This window comes from Lucilia sericata, unplaced genomic scaffold (genome assembly GCF_015586225.1).
Source record: "Lucilia sericata isolate MDLA Ls3-8-SP2 unplaced genomic scaffold, ASM1558622v1 Contig000305F_arrow, whole genome shotgun sequence".
Lineage (NCBI taxonomy): Eukaryota > Metazoa > Arthropoda > Insecta > Diptera > Calliphoridae > Lucilia > Lucilia sericata.
Genome location: NW_023994329.1, coordinates 403,733 through 412,890, shown reverse-complemented (window position 1 = coordinate 412,890; position 9,158 = coordinate 403,733).

Below are 9,158 nucleotides of genomic sequence, written 5' to 3'. Positions count from 1 at the left end.
ATACATTTAATATTTTACATTTCTGTAATTACATGAATGTTATTACATGTAAATTACATAAATGTTTAATTAACTTAATAACCCATAATTTTTCAAAACTCACCATAGTCTAGTGGATTGAGTTGTAATTTACCACTTATTAGGCCCTGGTTTGAATTCCAGTGAGGGCAAAGTAATTTTTAATTTATTTTTTTTTTGTAAGCCCAGGTTCGAATCCCGGACGAGTTAAATATTTTTGTTTTTATTTTTTTTTTTGCTTTGAGACCCAAGTTCGAATCCCGATTAAACCCATTTTTTTTTTTGAAAAAAGATATTTTTTTTAAATATTGATTTTTGCAAAAAGATTGTTTTTACGCGATCTTCTCTAACATTAATATGTTCAATATTAGTTAATTTTTTTTTATATTAAACATTATGTTTAAGGATTTATTTTTGTTAATAAATAACATGAATTTTAAAATGCAGTTCTAAACTGTCTTTAACTGGTTCCTGGTGAACTGTTCTTGTTAGGGTAATAATCTTTGGGATCATACTTAATACCAACAGCATTTCCCTAGTATGATCATGGTTGGGAGGGGATAAAAGACACTGTGTTACCACCTTCACACAGTGCAGTTCAATATGTTAAATGTTCGTTTCCGTTTTCCTGTGTATTAGTCTCCCTTTCTCTTTTCTTTTCTTTGTTCATTTCTGTTTTTTCCCCTACTTTACGCACGCACAAAATAAAATAATAAATACTGTGCATGTCGACGTTTACTCTACTTAAAGTAGCAACGAATCCTCCCGATTGCCGACGAGATAGAAGCCGGAAACTAGTTGCGTGCTGGCTGCTTTAGTAGAGACAAGAGAGAACTCTGACACCATCAGATCAGTTGTATGCTACATTATTATTTTTGGCGCCCAACGTGGGGCCCACACAGTTCATTTAAATCTCAAACTACCATCATTTGAATTTACAAAATTCATGTTTTTGTGTGGTCCTCTTTATTAATGTAAATTTTCAATTCTTTTTTTTATGTTTTTCTCATTCTGCTTCCTCAATTTCCATTTTCTAGTATGGTTAACTAATTGTCTGGAATTTACATGTGTTCTCTTTTTATGCTGTTAACCGACATTAATGTTAATCATACGTTCTCTTATTTGTTGTGTGTTATTGATTTGACAATTCACTTCCTGGAATTGCTGATTTTTGGAGTTCGATCTAAAAACTGACCGGAAACTGAATAATCAATATTGATAATACTCCCTAATAGTATCAGTATGGTGTGGAAATGACTACTTGGAAACAAATTTTAAGCTAGTACCGGCCATTCCCTATATTCCCTATTTTTTGTTTTGTTACTATTTCTCTTTCCCTATAATATTCTTTGGTAACGAATTTTTAATCGATGTTGAACATTTTTTTTACCATCCGTCAGTTTAACCAGGAACTAATTTCATGATTATTATATATTTTAATTTGCGAAATATTTAATACTTTTTATTATTTTCATTATTTTTTTATTATTATTCTTGTTTTTACATTACTTGGTTCTGAATTTTAAATCCATTGTGGTGTAAAACTTTTAATTAATTTTTCTTTAATTACCTTTAGTCTATTTTATAGTTTAAGTCTTTAACCGAATTTAGTTTTGGTTGATTTGACATTTATTGCTGAATTTTTAGTTTAATTTTGTTTTTCTTATTATATTTTAATACAATGTCTCAACCTCAAAACGCCAGTGGCGTTCTTCCTAATTGTGTCCTCTGTAAAGATGCCATTTTGGAATCTGGATCTATGTATATCCCTCCTTGTGGTCATCCTTTACATTCATCTTGTTTGGGTAAAATCCCTAAATCTAGTTTGTCCTGTTTGCGAAGGCAAACTAAAGGCAACCCAACCACAAAGACCGTCAACTACTGGTAATGTTAATACACAACCTCCACCTACAATTGTGACTCGTGCGCGTGCCCAGGCTCAAAGGGCTTTGGAATAAGATAATAATCGTTCCAATAGTGTTCCACCTACAGATCCAAATATTTCTTTTATGTCCACTAGTTCTCCCCAAGGTCAACGGGACCAACTACAGTCTATGGTTTCAGCTGCGGTTAGTGCTCAACAAGCCGAAATGCTTACAACCCTTAGTCAACATTTGACAAAATTAATAGAATCCAACATTGAAGCTGGATTCCAAAGGTTAAATCTCAGTGCACAATCGCCTGGTAATACCTCAACACAAATTCAACCATCAGTTTCTAATCAAAACCCACAAATTCTAACATTGCCAGCCGTAGAGCAACAAACTCTGGAACAGTTGTTAGGTTTACCAGCAAATAGAAATCCTTCGGTTCAAAATACTACAGTTAGTAATGCGTCGACAACAAATTCGTCGTTAAGGTCGGACAAGGTAGGACATATCATCCATAATTGGAAGATACGTTTTACTGGGGACTGTAAGGGTATCCCAATGGAAAATTTTATTTATAGAGTTGAAGCTTTAACGAAGCAAACTTTGGGTGGGAATTTTGAGGTTCTTTGTGACCATATTTCGACTCTGTTTGAGTCCAAAGCCTCTGACTGGTTCTGGCGATACCACAAAGCTGCTCGGAGAATCGTGTGGCCAGATCTTTGCAGTGCTCTTCGCGAACAATACAAAGATTCGCGCACTGACGTAGATTTTCGTGAAATGATTCGTGACCGGAAACAAAAACCAGGAGAGGGTTTCGACCTGTTTTATGAGGCCATAATTGATATTTCAGATCGCCTGAGGATTCCTCTTCCTGAACGGGTGCTAGTGGAAATTTTACGCCGTAATTTACTACCGGAAATTCAACATGAGTTGCTAAATTTGGAAATTCAATTTCCCAACTCCGCGACGTATGTCGCAAACGGGAATTCTTCATGCAAGATGTAGGGAAAAAGCATGGATTTTCCAAATCGTTTATTCCACGCAGACAAGTCTATGAGATGTATGAAGATGATGTCGAAACATCAGACGAAGAAATCTCTGCAATTTCTCTCGTTTGCTGGAATTGCCAGAAATCGGGTCATAGATTCCAAGATTGCCTCGATGAAAGACGGGTATTTTGCTATGGTTGCGGAGCAGCCAATGCCTATAAGCCAACCTGTACAAACTGTACTGGTTCAAAAAACTTGCGGTCCAGTGCACCGAAAAGTGCACGCAAACCGACCCGATCAACATACACCAACACCGACTAGAACCAACAACTTCATCAATCAATTCCAGTTCGAGTTTAGATAATTCTTTATCTAAACCGATTAAACACCCTGACATACAAATTTCAGTAAATCATTCTTCCGAATGTAATTCTGAAACACCTATAGTGACCATTAATGAATCCAATTCCAAACCTAATTCTATAACACCTGCTCCAGACTTAAAAATTCATCCACCTACGTATTTTAAACCATTTCACATTCGTTTGGCCGAATACAATGCTGCTAAAAAACGCATTTTTAGTGATTACTCTCCAAATTCAAGAACAACACGGTCTACTAAGCGTGTCAAGAATTTTTGGGGTAAAATTAAGCATACTCGTCGTAAACTATTAAGTTCTGTTTACGATAAGCCCAATGATATTCGTCCATATGCGGAAGTTCAGCTTTTTGGTAAAAAGATGATGGGTTTGTTGGATACCGGAGCTTCGATTAGTTGTTTAGGCGCTCAAACTGCGACAGAATTTCTTGATTCTGGTCGCCAATTTAAAAAAATACGATCCGCCGTTAAGACAGCTGACGGTAAATCCCAAAATGTGGTAGGTTTTATAAACACGAACATCGCTTTTAGGGGTAAAGTGGAACCCATAACATTATATATTGTCCCAACATTAGCCCAAAACTTATATCTAGGTATAGATTTTTGGCATAGTTTTGATTTGTTGCCACCAGGAATAGTTTCCGAATTACATTCAGATCTATTGCCTAAGGATACCTCGAGCATTTCAGACCAGAGACCACTTAGCGTAAATCAGAAACAACAACTTCAAATTGTGATCAATTCGTTTCCATCGTTTTCCAAAGAGGGTTTAGGTAGAACTAGTGTAATTTCTCACGTCATTGACGTTGGTTCTGCCACCCCGATAAAACAACGTCATTTCCCGGTATCTCCTGCTATGGAAAAGTTGATATACGCAGAACTTGACCGGATGTTGGAAAACGATGTCATCGAAGAATCTGACAGCGCGTGGTCTTCCCCAATAGTTTTGGTCCGGAAGCCAGGAAAAGTTAGGTTATGTTTAGATAGCCGCAAGGTCAATTCGGTGACAATCAAGGATGCTTATCCTTTGCCCAATATCGACGGGATCCTTAGTCGTTTGCCTAAGGCTGAGTTCATAACCAGCTTAGATTTAAAAGATGCCTTCTGGCAAATCCCGTTGGATAAATCGTCGAAAGATAAGACAGCATTTACGGTTCCCGGCCGTCCTTTGTACCATTACAAGGTCATGCCTTTTGGGCTATGTAATGCGCCTCAGACGATGTCGAGGCCAATGGACAAAGTGATACCGGCGAATTTGCGAACCGAAGTGTTTGTCTATCTGGACGATTTATTGATAGTGTCAGATACTTTTTCCAGACATATGGAGGTGTTGCGAGAAATTTCAAAACAAATTCGTTCTGCAGGACTGACAATAAATGTTGAAAAATCTAAATTTTGCGTACAGGAAGTCCGTTATCTTGGCCATTTAGTGGGTAATGGGGTAATTCAGACAGACCCTGAGAAAATATCGGCCATTATTGAATTCCCGACACCGAGGTCTGTAAGGCAACTACGACGATTTTTAGGGATGTCCGGTTGGTATCGGAAGTTCATCAAGAATTACGCTGCGGTTACTTCACCTTTAACCGATTTGTTAAAGACCAGTAGGAAGTTTATATGGAGCGAAGAAGCTCAGAAGTCCTTTGATGAATTGAAGAACATCTTGACAACTGCACCAGTGTTGCATAGTCCCGATTTCTCACAGCCATTTTTCATACACTGTGATGCTAGCCACACTGGAATAGGAAGTGTATTGGTACAAAAGAATGCGGAGGGTGAAGAGTTTCCGATAGCATTTATGTCTAAGAAGCTCAACCAAGCCCAACGTAACTACTCTGTTACCGAACAGGAATGTTTAGCAGCAATGTTGAGCATTAAGAAGTTTCGAGCGTATGTGGAAGGACACGAGTTCACCGTGATCACTGACCATGCATCTCTAAAGTGGCTCATGTCCCAAACAGATCTCAATTCGCGTTTGGCAAGATGGGCTTTAAAGCTTCAAGGATTTAGATTTAAAATTGAACATCGGAAAGGTAGCCAAAACGTAGTTCCTGATGCACTTTCGCGTACTAACACTGAAGATTTGTCTGAAATAAACTGCTTAAGTTTGTCCGCTTTAGATGACTCAGGGGTCTTCGTGGATCTACAATCCGAAAAATTCAAGAGTACTGACTACCTACAACTTTTAGACAGAGTTAGGGAAAACATTATCAAAACTCCAGACCTTAAAATTGTTGACGGATACTTGTACAGACGTACTGAACACTGTTCAGGGGAACAGCTGCAGGACGATCTTGCTTGGAAACTTTGGATACCCAAAGATATGGTTAGGGAAGTTTTGGAAAAGGCACATGATAGCCACTTATCATCTCATGGCGGAATCAATAAAACTCTAGAACGAATTCGTAGGTTCTACTTTTGGCCTAATTTAGTGAACGATGTAAGATCTTACATTAACTCTTGCGACGTTTGTAAGGGAACTAAGCACCCGAATTTCGTCATGCGTCCACCTATGGGTAAAACCTCGGAAACGTCTAGATTCTTCCAGAAACTTTACGTTGACTTTCTTGGTCCCTATCCACGTTCGAAATCAGGTAACATTGGTATTTTTGTAGTGCTAGATCACTTTTCCAAATTTAGTTTTCTGAAAGCCGTGAAAAAGTTTACAGCAGACGTCGTGGTTAAATATTTGGAAGAAGACCTGTTTCATACATTTGGTACGCCTGAGACTATCGTTTCTGATAACGTTTCGCAGTTTAAGTCTACTCAATTTAACAAGCTTTTGTCTAATTACGCGATAAAACACGTTTACACCGCGGTACACTCGCCCCAAGCAAATGCCTCAGAACGGGTTAATCGTTCAGTGCTATCGGCAATAAGGGCTTATATCAAACACGATCAAAGTAATTGGGATGAATACCTCAGCAGCATTAGTTGTTCTCTACGGTCATCTGTGCATGCTTCAATAGGTACATCACCTTATTACATGGCGTTCGGACAGCATATGATTACCAACGGTAATACTTATGCACTTCTTCGAAAACTTGAAATGCTTGACGATAGGGAAGTGAAGTTTAACCGTGAAGATTCGTTTAACATCATACGTGATAGAGCCGCGAAGAATATGAGTCGACAACAAGAGCGTAATGAAAGATCTTACAATCTGCGATCGCGTGAGGTAAATTATGTTGTAGGGCAAGAAGTTTTCCGAAGAAACTTTAGCCAAAGTAACTTTGAAAAGGGTTACAATGCAAAACTATCGCCAAAGTTTCTTAAAGCACGCATTAAGGCGAAAACCGGAAATTGCTATTACGAATTGGAAGATCTAAATGGTCGTTCTCTAGGTGTATACCACGCAAAGGACATACGTCAATAACCTTGTTTTTCATTTTGTTATTTTTTTTATTATACCACTACAAGCGGTATCAGCTTTGTGCTGCTTGTTAGCTCCCAAATCTGATTTTGGTTGGGGGGTTATGTAGGGGCGCTTGTAGTAGAAAGCAATGATTTTATGTATTGTTATTTCAAAATTGTAATTTTATTGAACAACTTTTCTGTTGAGAAGAGTTTTATTTGAATTTAACGGTTTTTGGAGATTTGGTTTCAAATGACATTTCAATTTGTTGACAGCTTGTATTAAATGATAATGCAGTGCTGTTGTCAAAAGATAAAAGGAAGACATTTTCGATATATATTTTGGTATTGGTTTTTCTTATTTTGTATGTGTTAGTTTTTGCTGAAAAAACATTAGATTTCCAAATTTTCCAAAATTTTTCTCTCAAATATTGGGTATAAAAAGGAAGCCATTGCCCAAAATCTTTCCTTTTTGCCTGCTGCTGCCTACCAGTTTTCTTAAAAAAAAAAAAAAACGTCGTTACTCTGCCGGAAAATTTATTTAAAAAAATAAAGAAGTCCTTTTGAAATTGTAAGTTTTTTATCCTGTTTCAATTATCCTTCGAATTAAATTCAGTGATTAAGCAACGTACATTTTTTTTTTTAAGTATTTGAATAAAGTTTGAAATTGAAGCTGAAATTGTTCGCATTTCGTGAAAGGATCTTTTGGATTTTATATCCACAAAATTATCTGTAACAGGATAATAAAATATTGTAAGTTTTGTTTTCTAAAGGAAAACTTGAGAAAAAATCCATTTTTTTTCAAATCAGTTTTTTTATATTTTCTATTTTTTTTTTCCGCAGTAACGCAAAATTTACAAATTTCAATTCCAAAATAGGCAGAAAGTTTTTTTTTATTTACCCAGCGGCAACAAAAATCAAAGAAAAAGAAATTCGTTTGTTTTATATATACAAAAAGGTAATAATTAACATAAAGAAAACAAAACACACACATACAAACTAACATAACCAAAACCAAAATATCTTTACAGCACACAAACACACCTACGTCAATTTGATATATTTGACAAAATTCTTCCTAGCGACGAAACCTCCAGGCACAAAATCTTCGCCTGGGAAGGCTTCGTCCACAATCGTGCCTTCTTCGGCGTAAAACCAAACCTTCAGGGAAAGCTTTAGGTTGCAATACTAAGGTCTTAGAGACGAGGAGAAAAGTGTGAAAAGTGCGGGGAAAATGTCAACTGTTTAAAAAAAAAATAAATCCAAAAGAAAACTCCAAAGTTAATAGTTTAAAAAAAATCCCAAGGAAAAAAAAAACATAAAAATTTAAAAATTTTATACCAAAAATCCGTGTGAAATTTTGTGAAACAATTTTTTTTTTATTTTTAATATTTCATAAAACACAAAAATTTAAATCAAAATTGAAAGAAAAGTTCAAGAACAAAAAGTAAACACAAGAACCTAAAAAAAACCTGTAAGAAGAACAAGAAATTTAACACAAAAAGAAACAATGTTTAAATAATTTTCTTTATTTAATTCAAAAATATAAAACAAATTGTGTTAGACATTAATATGTAAAAATATCATTTTTTTTCTTAAAACTATCACTTTTTTCTTTTAATTAATTAAATTTTTTTGTAATATTCAATTAAATCACTTTTTTTTGTTCACTCGCGTCAGAAATGTAAAGAAACTAAATGTAATACAAAAATTAATATGTATTGTTAGTGGTGAAAAATTAAAAATGTATAAAAATATTTAAAAGCAAGTGTCAAAATAATATAAAAACAAAAATATTAGTAAAAAAGAAACAAAATTAAAAAAAAAATGTACATTGAGTTCAAATGTTAATAACATAAAATGTTAATCTGTAATTTTAAACACATAAATTTTTAAAAAATTTCAACAAAATCTAAACATCTACAGGAAGCAGACGAAAGATCTTTCGACGTGGGATCCTGGTAAATGTAAGTTTAGTTGCTCATTTTTATTTTATGTTATTTTCATTTTTTTTCTTTTAAACAAACAAAATATTAATAAAAACACATAACATCCACTGATACGTACATACAGAATGTTTAATAAGTAAATATTGTTAACAGAAAAATTCGTTAACATGAGTGTAATTGTTAAAATCATCTTATATCAGTGTATGTAATGTCTTTTATTTATTCTCAAATACATTTAATATTTTACATTTCTGTAATTACATGAATGTTATTACATGTAAATTACATAAATGTTTAATTAACTTAATAACCCATAATTTTTCAAAACTCACCATAGTCTAGTGGATTGAGTTGTAATTTACCACTTATTAGGCCCTGGTTCGAATCCCAGTGAGGGCAAAGTAATTTTTAATTTATTTTTTTTTTGTAAGCCCAGGTTCGAATCCCGGACGAGTTAAATATTTTTGTTTTTATTTTTTTTTTTGCTTTGAGACCCAAGTTCGAATCCCGATTAAACCCATTTTTTTTTTGAAAAAAGATATTTTTTTTAAATATTGATTTTTGCAAAAAGATTGTTTTTACGCGATCTTCTCTAACA